The 18,289-nt window shown below is 41.3% G+C and overlaps 1 long non-coding RNA gene across 1 annotated transcript; it reads left to right on the top strand.

Annotated features, from left to right (window-relative positions):
- The first annotated feature begins 2,500 nt into the window (after window positions 1–2,500).
- On the top strand, window positions 2,501–17,942 carry LOC118938697. The gene is made up of 3 exons (XR_005035932.1): window positions 2,501–2,728; window positions 13,289–13,396; window positions 14,282–17,942. It is a non-coding gene; the product is annotated as an uncharacterized LOC118938697 (long non-coding RNA).
- Window positions 17,943–18,289: the final 347 nt, after the last annotated feature.

Genomic DNA, 18,289 nt, shown 5'->3' with positions numbered 1-18,289 from the left:
AGTTTGAATGTAGAAGATAAATCATTTCTGAACCCTATGATTGAAAGTTAATGAAGATGTAATGTTAATGACATTATTCTATAAAAGTTGAACGAAAATAATGACAATAATTGATGACGTTTGCGTTTATTGTCTATATGTTTTTTCAAGACAGAGCTGAAACAAATGGAAAATGAATCAAAAGCAATGTTGCATTCCTCAGCAAGTAGCCTATAGGACATTCCAAAAAGGCTGAATAAAAGCAGGCTCACTGTCGTACTTTTTATTTAACTGTCAAATTGTACATTGAAACCATATGGATTGTTTATCTTAATCCGTATCATTAACATTGTAGGGCCAGTGGACGTTGACGCAAATGGTTATTCTGTAAATGGGATAATAAGTAGTAGGGAAGATACACACACTAGATGGCGCCAGTGACCAGAGTTTGAGCTGAAGATCTGAGGGCCAAAGTAGGGACCAATATATATATATTTTTGCTTTTGTTGAGTATGAACATTTAAAATGTCTTGTCTACTTAATGGATTATAGTCATGATAAGAAAGCCACATCAGCTTACTTGTTAGTTCAATTTAGTTCAAAGTATTTTTTTTGTGGAATATAACATAAGTTCATCATCTTACATAATTGTCATCACGTCAGACAATGTGCAAAATTATACTTTTTTGATAAATACATAGGGAGAAAATAATGAATAGAAAATTGCAATAGTATGACAGGCATATAGGAAGTAGCCTTTATGTTTTTACTTCTTTGTGGACCATTCAACTGCAGTAGCTATTACTTGATTGTCCTCTTTTTTATTTGATTTCCTTCCGCTATTCTTCAAGGAATTATGAATGGATGTTTCTGCATTATGCATTGAAGATTTGTTTTGACAATGTTGAGCAAACACTTGAGCAGAGTTTCCGTTTCCTTCTAAGTTATACATGCTATTCAAATGAGTCACCTTGCACGTTTTCCAGTGTACACTTCATTCGGGCTCCGCCCCACCGACTCTCTTCTGGGGGGGAATGAAATCTCACAGTCAGGTGTTTGGAGCTCTGTTCGTTGGATCCTGTCCCCAATATCCTCCTGTGTCTTTTTAGCCCCTGTGTGATGGTGTTTAAGCCTTTACTGTGAAGCATTGGACCCAGCCAATGAGATTAGAGCATGCCTGGGGACAGCAAATAACAGAAATATTGAATGCTGCTTCATTTTTCACTTGACCAAATATGGTCGTTTTTTAAATTATTTTTTGTAATTTGCAACTTTAACTTTTTTTCATGTTTATTTCATAGAAACACATACGCACATGTATGTGCACAGTTCAGCACACACCGGTGCCAAATAAGAGTGACTGACTAGTTCTCAAGCTAGTCAACAACAAATAGGCCCGGTGTCAATAAAATCACCCTGATGTGATCTGATGACAGATGTACTGTACGTCTAGCACCTTATCCCCGACTTCATTGGTATTTGAACATGGCAGAACATTGTGTTTTATTGTTGGGATAACAGAGGCAATGTAAACCACAGACCAATCTGTGAGATCCGAAGGTTTTGTACATGTGTAACAGAAAGAGGCATGAAGCACCTGGTGTTATGGCTCCCAGTGGGCCAATTGAACATAATAGTTGTTTTGAATGTAGCACCATCATTTAAATTGCCAATTATAATCGGATCTAACAAATCAATCAATAAAACATGATCTTCCTGCTTTTCATTTCTTACTGCACAAAAGTTTTGCTGTTGTAAATCTAAGTGTCGGTAGGCTATTTGTTAATGCTAACTGAGTGTTAGTTTTCCTATGGATGTTGTTTTTTCTCAGACTCTTCAAGTATGCCGTTGAAGACATTTGGCTTTAACATGTCTGTCATGAAACTATCAGTGTGATAAAAAAAACTAGACAGACACAGTCAATTGGGACTAAGAAGTTGTATTTTTCCCCTACATATCCCCTACATTTCCCATACATATGTAACATATAGATTTGTTACAGTGACTTGACAAAAACAAATGTGTGAACACTAACCAACCCATTTCAACAAAGCAAATTCAGGACTTTGTATTGACTCACTTTCATCACTTTTTTGGAAGAATGTTTCGATTTTGCCTATCATTGAACATACATTCTATTTATGTCAGATATTTGTGTTATAACTAACTATCCAAGATTTCACTGATTCAATATATCACATTTACAGTAAACAGTGGAGTAGAGATGGTTTATCGCTCAACTGCTGTCAGTGCAATAATGGTCAGAGAGACGTGTGTGGGTGTGTGTGTGTGTGTGTGTGTGTGTGTGTGTGTGTGTGTGTGTGTGTGTGTGTCTTTCTGGGATCATGGGTGGACATGTGTGAGCGGGAGTGAACGTGTGTGTGTGTGTGTGTGTGTGTGTGTGTGTGTGTGTGTGTGTGTGTGTGTGTGTGTATGTGTGTGCTGATTTAAACCAGGTGAGAGAGCTGCATACTGCCCTCTTAAAGACCTTATTACCCCAGGGTTCCCGGTTTCACTGCACCTTGTGTGATACATGTGTATCTTTCACAATCAGCGAAAGGAGAGATTTAGTGTAAATGGTCTCCATTTGGCAGAGCACTCTCATTTCTCAGCGGAGAGGAACTAAAATAAACTCCAATTACCCAGAAGGACCAGGTGAACGTACTGCAGATAAAATAGAGCGCCTTTCGATTCCTTTCAGGAACATGACAGGGAATTGACTGCAATACTACACCCACAACTGAGACAGGTAAAACGTTTATTCCTTCATGGCCCCGCATAAATTGTGTGCTACATTTGTTACGCTGAAGACTAAAGTATGAGTAAGGAAAACAGATAAAAAATGACTAATGAATATCACAACTTTCACATCATAATAGTTTAACAATACTTGGACTATAGGACAACTGTGTCATGAGTATGATACACAGGGGCAAATAATAACTGTTACATTGATTCATAGAGAGAAAAGGACAATTTTACTGTTTGCTGAAATTAGTTGATATAAAGATTTGTTGCCGAATAATAGCTGAATATTAGTAAGATTCAGATCAGAAGACAAAATAAATAGTTATGATAATCTTCCCAAAGGCTATTTCATTTGGAATTGAATCTTACTTAACTCTATGTGCCTCATTTGTTAGTGCACTGGATTAGCCACTTTTTGTTGTTCTAGCTCAAGGCACTGTGCATATTACAGATATCATTTATAATGCATTAAATGTAGAAATGCAGAATTTAATAATTTGTCAACATTTATCAACATGAGTTTTTCAATATTTAATTGTGTTTTTAGTTACTGTGCAAATTACTATTACAAAGACCAATAAAATATTAAAATATTAAGATATACATGGTGTCTTGCAATGTAATATTCTATTCATAGCTTGATACACAGTGGGGCAGTATTTCCCCCTTGATAATAAAACCTATTATGCTTTTACAACTATTTCTAAATATTACTGTATTAAATGCTTGCATAGAGAATAGTTTAAAACAATGGAACACAGGGCATGGAAGAAACCGACTACTCTGCAATAATTGTTTAGATGTTGGGGGGTGTCCTAAGAACAATGGTCTGGATCAATGTAAATCATTTTCATACTTATTGGGGCCTAGATTTGTTTTGGTGGCACACTCGTACTTCAAATCCTTCTTGACCACACAGTACAACTACTACTTCGAATAGTGTTGGAGTTCAGATACAAAAAAATACAATATTTATTTGCGTTGGGAAAAGAGCAACAGAACACTGACTTCAAACTTTTTTCAAACTTCCCTAAATTCGGAAGAAAAAAAAGAGGACCCAAAGTCCCTTGACGGTCCCTCTATGAACAATACATGTGGAAGTCTGATACAATATTGATGGCCTTCGCTATCTCCTGGCGACCTCCGTTTGGTCCCTCTCATGTTTTATCAAATATGTATGAAGCGCGTCCTCTTTCCCTCAGCCACCTCCCTGAGATCCCATTATGCATGTGTAATGTTCTGCGGAGTAAGGTCGGAGCCCAGACTGAGACAGATCGGCAGGAAGAGTGAAGGATGATTGGAGAAATGGGCGGTATAGTCACTCTTGGGGAAAGACCTGCTCAGAATACGGTATTTAGTGCTAATTTCTAATCATATGGCATTTTTTCCCTGATTTAGTTTGAGCACATTCCCTCACCGCAAACCACATGATCTCTCCATATTCCTTTCTATTGCACCCTGAGGAACCCTCTTTTGGTGCTCCACCACTTTCCGCTTGGACTTTCCCTCTCCTGTTGTTTTTTATTGATCACCGTCGCTAATATGTCACCTCCTTTCTACTTCTCTCTTCCCCTCCTACCTCTTCAGCGCTCTCTTTCACCTGTGCTTCACTTAATCCGATCGTTTGTCACTGTTAGTGATATGCGCCACCTCCCTCCTTCCCTCTCCTGTCTCGTTCTCTCTCTCTTCCCCCCTCCCTGGGTTCTCTCCCTTCCCCTCTCCCATTAACACCCTGCCCTGATAGATGTAGAGGGGAGCCCACCACTCGCCAGGTCTCCCCCTCTCCCCCCTGCCAGCTCCACCTGGGAACTCCTCACCTCAAGAGGTGAACCTGTCCGAATTCCCCCTAGGCCCATGCCATCTGCCATCTCTCTCCTCAACCGCTGGGGCCTGGTGACTGGTGACTGGTAACACTCACCACAGCTGGGGAGAGGAGATGACGAGAGGAGATGCTGCTGAGGTATAGCTGAAAGACTGAAGCAGGGAGTTACTGCTCAACTTAGATGCAAATAAGATGGAAGGGCTGAATAGTGATTAAAGTGTGCCAGGACATTGCTAGTGGAAATCTGTCTTTTTCCTATCCGTAGGCCTACGCAATTTATAACTATATTACAACTACTAATATTATCACTACTAATATTACCACTAGGCCTAATTCTACTACTTCTACTTCTAATAATATTGGCAATAATGATAACTAAAAATACATTATATTCAGAGCCATATCACAATTCTAAGCTCCAACACTAATTACCACATGATTGTATGCTTGGCATGAAAATTATAATTAACAAACCATCTTGGTGCCAACCTAAGCAAGCAATATGCTGTTTACCTAAATCCCTATCTGCATGGAAAAACAACACAAACAAGTGTCTGCTTCAGAGAGGAACTTGAGTGTCCCTGGAGAAGGTGACAGTGTGCCGGCTTGCTTTATCACAATGGCGGTGCATCCCTCTATTCTCAGATGTGTTGCCGGCTGTAGCGTCCCAGGGAGACGGGCCACTTTGTGGTGTGGACAAGAGGAAATATGGGGGAGCGAGCCAAGATAGGAGACCCATTGGGGGGGCGACATGAGAGTGCAACGAGGAGGCACGGTTGTAAACTGGAACATACACACACAGACATAGACACACACACACACACACACACACACACACACACACACACACACACACACACACACACACACACACACACACACACACACACACACACACACACACACACACACCAGTGGAGGCTGCTCAGAGGAAGGGGAGGACCATCCTCCTAAGTGAATTTCAGAAGATTATTTTTGTGAAACATTTAAAAAGTTATCCTTTTTAGATAAAACTATACTAAAGATATTCACGTGTTACCAAATAATTGATTAAAACACACTGTATTGCAATGAAGGTCTACAGTAGCCTCAACACCAGGGTGTAGCCGGAGGACAGCTAGCTTGTGTCCTCCTCTGGATACACTGAATCCAATACAAAATCTAGGAGGCTCATGGTTCTCACCCCCTTCCATAGACTTACACAGTAATTATGACAGCTTCCAAAAGATGTCCTCCAACCTATCAGAGCTCTTGCAGCATAAACTAACATGTTGTCCACCCATAGTGGTTAAAGCTTTGGGCCAGTAACTGAAAGGTTGCTGGATCGAATCCCCTTGCTGACAAGCTAAAACACCGCCGCCCTATGGGACTCCCAATCATGGCCAGTTGTGATACAGCCTGGACCTTTCATTCATTGGCTAGGTTGTAGTAACATCATGATGTGTATAGGGACTATTCGAGTATCATGTAGTAGCTTAAACATATCAATGTTACATTGAGCTGTGTGAATGGAATATGAATGACAGTCATCCAATATGATGTAATAGAAATAAGGCCATGCTCATAAAAAATAAATATCGTTCCTCCCTCATCTTAAACAGCACCGATTGTCACACACACACACACACACACACACACACACACACACACACACACACACACACACACACACACACACACACACACACACACTCACACTCACACTCACACTCACACTCACACTCACACTCACACTCACACACATCACACATACACACACATATACTGTACACAAACACATTCAAGCTAGCACACACAAGGCACATACTGATGTGTGACAAGCATCAAACACATTCTAAAATGTGCCCACATATGTGAACACTTCCTGGGGAGCGTCGAGGCAACCACAATGTTCTCACAAAGCCCTTTTTTCCTGCTCAGTCTAATTCAGGGTCTTGTAGAACTGGCCCAAAAAAATGCAGATTGTGTGTGATTCTTTTCCTTTTGTTATTTATTGGGTGGGCAATGAGTCGCTGCCTGCTTACTTGCACCAGATTGCTTCTCCAGATGTTTTTTAGGATAAGAAATCCCCACCCCCTCCTCGGTAGCCCCTCTCCATCTTCCTTTGTCCAGATGCGGGTCATTTTTTATAAGGTATCATAATCCTTCTCTTTAGAGGGCCAATTTTCCACCACATGGTGATAGGAAAAGTATCATACAAAGAGGAGTAAAGTTGGAAGTTGTGTCCTCGGTCTGTCAATGGGAAGCTATCTCTTCCTGTTGTCGGTACTCGATGCCCCCGTCTTGTTGACATTTATGTTGACGGTGACATAGTGACCTGGGGTCTTCAATGTGAGAATGGTATTTGAATGTATCCTTAAGTTTTGAAAGACTGTAGCCCCACCTCTAACCCTAACCTCTAACTAAAACCACAATGGGGCCAAGGGGGAATGAGGGTTGGAGCATTTTAGCACATTTTGTTCGACATCAATGCACATTTTGTAATATTGTAACTTACTGTATTTTGACATCATGAAAATATATTAATTTGCTGATCACGACAGAAGAATTTGTGCCGGTGTGGTTTTTGAACTGATTTGAAGAGATTTGTGAAAACATCAGAAAAACAAAAGCTCCTGACCGAGTTACTGCCAACTGAACAAATGCTAACTTTGATATTACATTTGAGAAAAAAGCTTACATAAGAATCACTTGAAAGAGATTTTTATAACAATCACAAAGCTTTCATAACACAGCGCCAGGGAAAAATCTCCTCTGTCAAGTGGGATTTCCTCATGAGGCGAGAACTGATCTGAAAACCAAAAAAAAAAGTCTAATGAGTTTTGTTATGTTACTTCGTACACCTCCATTTACTGAGGGTGGGGGTGTGGGGAAAATGGCAGATTGATGAAAAGCCAAAAAGGTCCCACGATGACACAATCTCCACTCCACAATATTAAAAACTCCCACACGTTTTGAGGAAGCAAAATTGCCCTTGCTGGGATGTACTGTATGCTCGGTAATGAGACGCATTCGTTTCATCGTGATAGATGGGCCTCTCGACAGAAGTCATATCATCCCAGAACTGGAGATTGCACTCGTGCCTACGAGTCCCATTGATGGCTGGTGAAGGACATCTTGATGATTTGTGTGGGGAGGCCTTCAACTAAGAACTTCAAAGCGCATTGTGTTGCCTCCTAACAATCGTTGTTTTTTTTAGTTCTGCGTGTGGGAAAAGAAAATCCCCAAATGCTGTTACAAGACCTTTTCTTACAACCTGTTACTTCTAACATCCCACACACACAGGCATGCCATCATATCCTCTTCCCATCACTTTGAAGCAGCTTTCCCACATTGTTAAACCCAACGCTCTTCCCCTGGAAAGGCAGGTGTTTATGAATATTCAGCCAAAGAGATGCTCTTGGATGTCTGGTTTAATGCTATTCATCATTAGTATATTGGAACATTCTCATCTAGGATTGGTCAGTGAGACTCAAGTTTCTTGTCTGTATGGTTTGGGTCTCAGTACAGGAACTATGCCTAGACAAGTAGTGTAATCCAAGCCAGTCTCTAGTCATAACAACATATTAAAAAATATATTTAAAAAAATAAAGTATTATTGTACGTTACAGTTTGACAATGACGATCTGATTATAGCTTTGAGTTCACCGGTTTAGTGTGACCAAAGCAATAAACATTCCGTAAAGTCGTAAAAGGTGAGTAACCACACCGGAATAGACCCACACACCGAAACTCATCATCTAATACCATTTTACCCTATATCTTCTTCTTTTGTTCATATACATCCATGAGAATCCTCTCAGGGGTTGGCATAGTCTGCAATGATTATCAACGCTTCCCACGTTCACTGCATTCATCTAGAATCTATGAAACTAGAGCGGCCGAGCTGTATCAGGACTATTGGTGAGGTGGCAGAGGCGTTGGGGTTCAGACCCGCTCCCAGCAGCACAACGCTCCAAGGCCATATTGATGCCATATGTGGCAGAGCCGCTGGAAAAGCAAGGCGGCTTGTGTCATTTCCTACACTTAACTCAGGCTCTCCCACTCCAAGCTGGGAAAACAGTTTTCTCAGGGCACCGTTTTAAGACCCCCCCGCCCCCTCCCCCACCGCCCCATCTGTAAACGTACATTCGACCGCAGCAGCACCCCTTCCCGAAGGTCTGGCGAGGCAACCGCAAACCCTCTCTTCTCAAACACAATTTATATAGCACACCCGTGTTGAAAGCATATTACCATATGCGGTTTACGGTGGGACTCTAAACGTGTTCTACTTTGCAGGGGGACGTGGGTAATTAGAACTGACTGGTTTACAGAGAAGGCGACAATGCATGGACTTGGAAACATCAATTTGAACATGTGGGAAGCATACGACTGATGCTTATTATAATGGGCAACCCACTTACTTGGAAGTCTCTGCAGATATCTTATTCTTGTGGAGACCCTTTTGTTTAAAACCTTAGAAACCAAAACACCCGCACCTTTAATAAGTGGTAATGTTTTGATCCAAGGTAGATCTTTTTCAGGTCATGTAGAATAAATGTACGAGCAACACTTTTCAAGTAAAGTATTGAGAATTACGAAATGGCGATATGATGAATATGATATGATGAGAGCATGTTAATTAGTGATAATAACATGCTGATACAACTGTATCTTAAAGACACACATCACAAGGAGTCGCCAAGATTGAGATTGTTAAAGAGGGTGTGAGAATCTGGCATTAGGTCAGGGAGCAAGTCGTCGTCATGCCTTTCAGTCCTCATCTCCTTGTATGAAGGGCTGTAGTGGTCATGACATTTTGTCAGCCTGTGATTGTCGAGCAAATAATTTCCGGCCTCACAGTAATTTACCATTAATTAACAGAAACACATTTAGCATATGCTGACTTCCGCGCATAACCGACAAACCACCGATGCAGACCTTTAAAACATCTACAGTGCATTCGGAAAGTATTCAGACCCCTTGACTTTTTCAGCATTTTTTTTACGATACAGCCTTATTCTAATATTTATGATTCCCCCCCCCCTCATCAATCAACACAAAATACCCCATAATGACTAAGCATGAACTGTTTCTTAGAATTTTTTGCCAATGTATTACAAATTAAAAACTTAAATATCACATTTACATAAATATTCAGACCCTTCACTCTACTTGAGGCAGCGATTACAGCCTCAAGTCTTCTTGGGTATGACGCCACAATTTTGGCACACTTGTATTCGGGGAGTTTCTTCCATTCTTTTCTGCAGATCCTCTCATGCTCTGTCAGGTTGGATGGGTAGTGTCACTGCACAGCTATTTTCAGGTCTCTCCAGAGATGTTCGATCAGGTTCAAGTCCGGACTCTGGCTGGGAGACTTGTCCCGAAGCCACTCCTGTGTTGTCTTGGCTTTGTGCTTAGGGTCGTTGTCCTGTTGGAAGGTGAACCTTCGCCCCAGTCTGAGGTCCTGAGCGCTCTGGACCAGGTTTTCATCAAGGATCTCTCTGTACTTTGCTGCGTTTATCTTTCCCTTGATTCTGACTAGTCTCCCAGTCCCTGCCGCTGAAAAACATCCCCACAGCATGATGCTGCCACCACCATGCTTCACCGTAGGGATGGTGCCAGGTTTCCTCCAGATGTGACGCTTGCCATTCAGGCAAAAGAGCTTGGTTTCATCAGACCAGCGTATCTTGTTTCTCATGGTCTAAGAGTCCGTTAGGTGCCTCCAAGCGGGCTGTCGTGCCTTTTACTGAGGAGTGGCTTCCATCTGGCACCTGTACCATAAAGGCCTGATTGGTGGAGTGCTGCAGAGATGGTTGTCCTTCAGGAAGGTTCTACCCTCTCCTTAGAGGAACTCTGGAGCTCTGTTAAATTGACCATCGGGTTCTTGGTCACCTCTACAGAATCCTGTCTTGGAGCACTACGGACAATTCCTTTGACCTCATGGCTTGGTTTTTGCTCTGACATGCACTGTCAATTGTGGGACTTTCGATGGACAGGTGTGTGCCTTTCCAAATCATATTTTTATAAGCATTTCTAAAAACCTGTTTTCGCTTTTGTTGTTATGGGGTATGTCAGTCGTATGTGTAGATTGATGTGTAAATAAATGTAATACATTTTAGAATAAGGCTGTAACGTAACAAAATGTGGATAATGAAAGGGCCTGAATAGTTTCCAATGCACTGTACATTTTAAAAAGTCTAATAAATCCATAAAATTTAGCCTACACCATCACAATAAATCCATTATTTATTTTAGACAGGTCTAAAGAAACATGTTATGAAGAAAATGCAGTCTATTTCAGAAGAACAGAATAGCATACCCTGATCTGGCTGTGCCATTTGGCTGTGGGCTACACTAGTTAATGTATCCCGAGTGGGGCAGCGGTCTAAGTCATTGCATCTCAATGCAAGAGGTGTCCCTGGTTTGAATCCAGCCTGCATCACGTCTTGCCATGATTGGGAGTCCCATAGTGCGGCGCACAATTGGCCCAGCATCGGCCGGGGTAGGCCGTCATTGTAAATAAGAATTTGTTCTTAACTGACTTGCCTAGTTAAATAAAAAAGATTTGCTTAGATTTCCGTGGCATTATTTTATAGTATGAAGAATACAATTGAACAAAATAGAAAGGCTGTTTTCTCTAAACGTTTTCTGGGGTTAACAAAGAAACAGGTCCTCCTACATGCTTAATTCAGAGTTATTTATGCAACTTTAGTTGTGATACAAATGTTGGGCTATATGTTTAGATTTTGTATACATTCTAAGGCTGCATGATGTGACTCTGATGATCATTTGAAAGAAGTTACATGAAAGGCATGAGCTCTGCTTTGTTTCTTGCACAGGCTGCACACACTTCATCAGTCTCTCATTCACAAATTTGACAAGCGCTTGATAATGTCTTGAACGTCCCTGTGGCATCCCCCTAGTGTTTCCATAATGCCCCCTAAAAAAAATCCAAGCCTTTTGCGACAAGTGGCCGTTGTGCCCTTGGACTGAATATAATAATTAAAATTCCCTTCTCCTGGCTGCGTGTTCCGAAGCAACTCTCACTCACATGGCTCTCTTAGATATTTACATTCTTGTTAGCCAATGCTCGTCACATGATCGGGTTCTTCTCACAGGCATCTATGTCAGCTCCGAAGTAGGTTACAGGTGAAGACAGACACATCTGGGACGTAACTGCGCTTATCCTTCTTATCAAATTTGAAGGTTCCAACTTTTCATCAGCCAACAAGATGAGTAGGCCTAACAAACTGAAAAAGCACTAGCCTATGTCAATCTACTGTCCCCAAAAGTTCAATAGCTGACCTATTCTATTTTGTCAACTTGTCCTTCTTTGCGATAGGATGTGATAGATCCCAAATTAGTACAACCACTCGCATTAAAGAACATTTTAAAAGCAGTGAGGCTGATACAACGATCAGAACGTTTAGCTTAAAATGTTGAGATACTATTAGGTTATTTCTTCCCGTTATAAGCTCAACAATGCGACACGGCATTAGGCTATAAGTGCAGTCAATCCAAAATGCAGTCAATTATTGGGAAAACACCATTCTCAAAAGTGAACACAAATGCAATTATGCATGTAATGACTTATTGTTAAGGTGCATTTTTATGGTGAAAATGTATCTTCCCCAATTTTGAAACTCATGCGCTGCCTATGTATACCAGTCACAGTAGGCTCTACACCGGTTGTAAAGTGGATTCATGTGCTTAATTTTAAGGAGTTATTTGGCAGCTTTAGTTGTGATACAAACCTAGGTGTTTGGGCTAGGCTACATGAGGTGTGGAGCTATGATTTGAAAAAGTCAACAACACAAAAAAGTATTGATGTCAGAATGATTAGAGGGACAATAGAGTGCTTGAGTACCAGGCAGCTAGTAAGTTTGGTAGGCTACTGGTGACCATCAGCAGCATCAGAGCTTGGAGAAGCCTAATTACGGTGACTAAACGGTCACATGGGATTTGACTGTGGTCATGACTCGTGACTGCCGGTATGGTGGTAATACGGTCACCGTAACAGCCCTACTTGTAGGTGCCAATTAGAAACTGAAATTTTAATAGAAATGGCTAATACTAGATTATTGTATTGCCTTTCAAGTGTGAAGAGACTATACGACCACAAGTAGGAAAATGTCACAGTTTCCTAGATCTTTCAGATAAGACTGGTGGTTTTTCAGAACCTTGGAGAGCGCTGAAAATAGCCGAAAAGATGTTGGCAAAGATTGGATTTGATATACAATATTATCCTTGGTAATCTCGTTAAATAAGCAGGACTGCTTGGATATTAAATGTGGTGAATGTGAAGCCTCTAAAAATAAAGAAAATTCCTAGTTTACATTCATATGATATGAACTATATTTGAACATACTATACCTGTCATGTATAATGCTATACATCCCCATACTATATATGAATATAATCCAGATGTTCAATAGAATACTAAATAAGCCTATGGAATTCTCATGGAGGTGGCATACCAGGAAATCTGTCATCGGTCCTTGTAGATCATTATGGATTAAATTACTTTAAAATCATATCTGATGCTGACCTCCACTCGAACTGTTTTCCACATTATCCCACACTGCTGAGAGTACATGGTTATTGATATATGAAATCTCTGTTGTCAGTAACTGAAACCTTCCTCCAGCTGCAGCCACTTATGATGTAATTTACTCAGTTCTCTATCTCATTCCTGATCACAGATCAGATTGACACGGTTTTCTGCTTACCTCAACTGAAATATGCTTCCTTCCACAGCTGAAGAGCTCCCATCTGCAAACCAAGGCTGGATGCTGTGAGAGGTCCGTTGGTGGACAAAGGGCAGCATACTTTTATGAGGACCTAAAGGGTTGCAAAAGTTGTGTGGTGAGTTTTGAGCCATGGCTACCAAATGTGGGAGCTATTCACTTTAATTTCAAGTACAATACGCATGTTTATTTAACCACAGAGAATGTATTTATGTATAGTGGTTTTAATGCAACTAATGCTACAGTTCGACTACTATTACTACAACATAAATAATACTGACACTGATGCCAATAGTACTGTAGTCTAATTGTAATAGGTCTCTTACAACATGCACGAATTCTAATATTGTCAGATAGTAATAGAACAAGCAACAATTCCACCCATGATAAGCATGCCACAGTGCATGCAAGGAAAGCCCACAGGCCCTATAAACAATATTCCTGAGTAGAAATATTCATTTGGTCGGAATCATAAATAACTCCAAACTGCGGGAAAGCTTTGTGAATTTGCAGGTCTGACATCATAATTTGGAAGGAGTTCAGCAAACCTGTCCTGTTTCACTGCCTTTGTCTAATTCCTTCTGGATCAATGTTAGTTGGGACTTGGCACACATTGTCTTTCAATGCTTTGGCTTCCCTGTTAACGCCAGTGGAGGGTTGTGCACTTTCTCTCTCTTACGATACAGGTTGAATGTAACTTGGCTTTTACCTGTCAGATGTCATTAGCAGACACAGCTAGCATCATATTACATCAATGGATTGAATTCGGACCCAGTTTGAGGTGTAAACTGCAAATTATGTGCCTTGCCAATCCCAAAGATAGTACGTTGATGAGCACTGTATAGCAGATTGATAAGACTGCAGACATTCATGAATAATTGCGTATGCTTATGTCTAAAAGTGCAAGTTATCATAGACTGTAATGTGACATGCCAACCCAAGCGTTTATGAATGTTTATGGGGTCCATAAAGTGTCATGCATTCCTCATTGTTCCTTTGTCAGGAACTCTTCGTGGACTTCCTGTGGAGAAAACAACAACAAGAGGGGAGAGGAGAGAGGAGATTCTTCCGCCCACCTTAACAGGGAACAAGGCTTCGCCATGATCCCAATGTGCACCCTTGCTGCATCCTGGAGGAAAGGAGTGGGGGGAGAGGGCGTCCTGTTTCCTGTGGCCAGTTGTGTTCGCCCCGTTCCCCTCCAGTGGAAATTGGATGTAACTAAACCAGAGGACAAAATAAGTCCATTACTTTTTAAAAGCGTGTCTTAAGTGAGACAGTGATGCGCACTGACAAGGCCTGCTAATTGGAGTAAATTAATTTACCTCGGGCGCCGTGTTCGCACAAAGTGCCGCGCTACACGTGAATAAGTGATGATAGGCAGGCCTGTATAAGCCCCGACTTTTTAAATCATTTAACAGCGCGATCTGCTAATTAGCAGAGAGAAAGCCGGCTTTCAGCTACAATTAAGACAGGCCTCTGTCAGTCAGGGGAAGGGAGCCGGAGAGGCTCTCATTTATTCATTCTCCAAGCAGATGCTGAGTGCAATGGGGGTTTGGATGGAAGGATCGAGGGAGAGAGAAAGCAGAGGGATCTGACTGAGGGATGGAAGGGAGAGGGGGAAGAGAGGGATCTTGTCATTGGTAGGTGGTGGGTGGTTGAAGAAGTACCCCCCTTTCCTCTTTTTTTTGTTGGGCCCCTGAGGGGGGCCAGCCAGGGGCCCAACAAAAGAGAATCAAAACAAAGGCTTGTAATAATGGGATGAGGAGAAGGATTCCATGTAACACACCTAGTTAGTTCTAACCACTTGTATGGCCCCAGGACAACACTCCCCTCAGCTGGTCTTAACATGGCTCCCACATGAGCCTCCTCCAACGTTTCACCAGCTGACTGTGAGAAGTGGATCCCCCTTTAAACTTGATATTGTATGACCACTTAACTGACTGATGTAAATAAGCTCTTTCTTGCACATGTGGGGAATGACTATAAACCTTACTACCAATATACTAAACATTCCCTTCTCTATGGTATTTGCTCTCAGCCTAAATGGACTTGAACTTGGACAACACTCAGATGTTTGGATTGGATCTGGGTGCAGGCCTTTGGCTTTCAGTTTCTCCCGTGGACAAATAAAACCCCCATCTGTTACAGTCTGCTGATATCATTAATTACGTATAATTATGTGAATTGCACTGCTGTCTGTTATGGAGGGGATTACCGTTTGTGTCGTCCCTGTGAATGGACCATGGTTTCCAGCTATAGGAATGAAGAACTAGGATTGGCTAATTCAGTCGTGTCCCGTTTCATAGATTTTTAGTGTCCCAGGTTTGAAATGAGAAGACAGAGAGACGATACTCCCAATTTGATGACAAATTGCTGTCTACCAGACTCCAAAAAGACACTTAAAAACACCAAAGTTAAACTATTACTCTCAGGTGAAGAATTCTCCCAAATTATCTGGAATAATAGTTAACTTTTGACATTCACATAGCCTTTCTGGCAAGGCTCACTTTGATGCACTTACAGCGTGTCTGGCACTAAGTTCCTAACACTTAATCAGAAAGTGCTTTGCATAGCTTTTACGACATCGACAGATTTCTTTAACTCTGAAAGAATTTACAAGGAGGTATAATGAGATCAAACCATCTAGGCTAAGAAAAAGTGTTTCCAAGGTGTTTTTGGGACAGCTCCTTATGAACGAATGACAGGAAGCTGTGGCTGTGTAGTTAGAATTGGAAAAAAGTTCCAAACCAGATCAAAGTCATTATTTACTAATAATCCTACTTAGGAAGTGCACATTGTTGCTCTGAGCCCCAACTCATTCCATAATCAGTGAGAGGCCGAAAGGCTCCTGCTCAGCACTTCTCTGTGACAGATACAGTGTACAGTGGTGTCGAGCATAATGCCACGCTCACTGCAGGATCGATCACTGAGAGTTCATCAGTTCTCCACTGAACTAGCCCACCAACAACCATTCATTTTCATTAGGACACACAGATCTGTCACATTGACGCTAGCAAGCCTTTTACTCCCCCTGGCCAATTTATTCAAGGTCAGGCCAATGAGTCCCGTTCCATACATTCAGCTCCTCACATTCTGGCCTGTAAGCTCCTCAGACTTGGAAATCAGTATCTACCGTCAAATTATGAATATGTTAATACTAGGGCCATTGGATTTATGATGAACACAATGCTTTGAATGTATACATGCGAGGTTGTTGATGCAAACTTTGTTGACCGCTGTTTATTTATCGCCTATTCCCAACTTGTGTTTCCTGGATGGTTCCCACTTGCTGTTGGCTCGCTGTGGCTGTTTTTTTGTTGTTGCCCCCTTTGCTTCCTGCAGAGCTAAAGTCTTTCACTTTGATCTGAAAGTCTTTGCAGCATCATTGACTGTAATGAGATCTGGAGAATCCATAAAGACTGCAGGGATTTGACGGGGAGACTAAAAACTCCAGGCTAGGAACCGGCAGCATTTCACGGGTGCAAACAAAATAGAAAAAAAGAGAGACGATCTCAGATGGCTTGGCAAGCGCTTTGCCTTACCCTCCTCGATCCGAACATTAATTTCCCCAACGTCTGGAATTCCAGGGTAGAGAGGAGAATCGCGGGAGAGGGGGATTGGCACAGAAGCTTCTGGATGTTTCTGTTCGCAGCGTGGCAGCACAGAAGGAGGCGGCGTCCCCAGATGAGAGACAGTATTTCTGTAATCTGGCCCCCTGACTGCCGCTCTGCCGTCCAGTCCATTAATCAGTCACTCAAGGTCTCTGTTCCACCAAGGCCTCCTATCAAACCGAAGAGCTGAGAGTGTCTGATATGTCCAAGTACTCTCTAGGTCAAGGAGATAACAACAAGGTCACCACACTGTTTCCTCTGCTGAAACCCAGATGTATGTACATTTGGTCTGTGATTATTAAACAGACTAGAGCATGGTACTGATTGAATATGTGTTTATGTATTGAACCTAGGTCATTGCCAAGGTGGGTTTGTGAGGGTTTCAAGCAGCAACCCATTCTGTAAGTAGTTCTCTGCTTGAGTTCCTGTGAAGATTTTGAGTTGCATTATGGGTATGTCAAGCTGTATTAGAACGAAGGCTATGAACAGCAAATAAAGCAATTTGTACCTCTCACCTTAATTTAATGTAAGCAATTTTATAATATCAAATTGGTATAATCATGTTCATTTTAGAAATTACATTGAATATTCTTGACAACGGCAGTTTGTTGACTAATTGGATTTAGCTTGAATATTTTGTTGGCTTAAAACCCCGTTTCAACAAAACCCAGTGGCCAATACTTGTTAATCAATGATGTCATTAGAACCAGATTTCCACTAGTTCTGCCTGTTTTGCCCACTGGGAAGCATACAAAACAAAAACAAATTAAATGTATTTTATATGACACATCAGAAATATATATTTTTTTGTTTTACCCTTTTATAAAAGTGTATAAAGACTAATGGGAGGTTGTATATTCATAGAAATAAAAATTGGCGTGCTCAGCTCAAATGTTTGTAGTAACAAAACATCTTTGGGTGCTGTGTTCAAAATTTAAATATACAGTGCCTTGAGAAAGTTTTCACACCCCTTGAATGTTTCCACATTTCGTTGTGTTACAGCCTGAATTTAAACTGGATTAAGTTTATATTGTTGGTCACTGGCCTACAAACAAAACCCCATAATGTCAAAGTGAAATTCAGTTTTTCGAAATCTTTACAAATGAATAAAACATTTGAAGCTGAAATGTTTTGAGTAAAACAAGTATTTAACCCCTTTGTTGTGGCAAGCCTAGATAAGTTCAGGAATACACATTTGCTTAACAAGTTGCTTGGACTCACTCTGTGTGCAATAATAGTGTTTTTAAATGATTACCTCATCTCTGCACCCCACACATACAATTATCTATAAGGTTGTTTTTTTACCCCCTTTTTCTTCCCAATTTCATGATATCCAATTGTGATCCAGTCTCATCGCTGCAACTCCCCAATGACCCGCCAAGCCGCACTTCTTAAGATCC

The sequence above is a fragment of the Oncorhynchus mykiss genome, chromosome 14 (assembly GCF_013265735.2).
Source record: "Oncorhynchus mykiss isolate Arlee chromosome 14, USDA_OmykA_1.1, whole genome shotgun sequence".
NCBI classification, from domain to species: Eukaryota; Metazoa; Chordata; class Actinopteri; order Salmoniformes; family Salmonidae; genus Oncorhynchus; species Oncorhynchus mykiss.
This window is presented reverse-complemented; position numbering and strand designations above follow the sequence as displayed.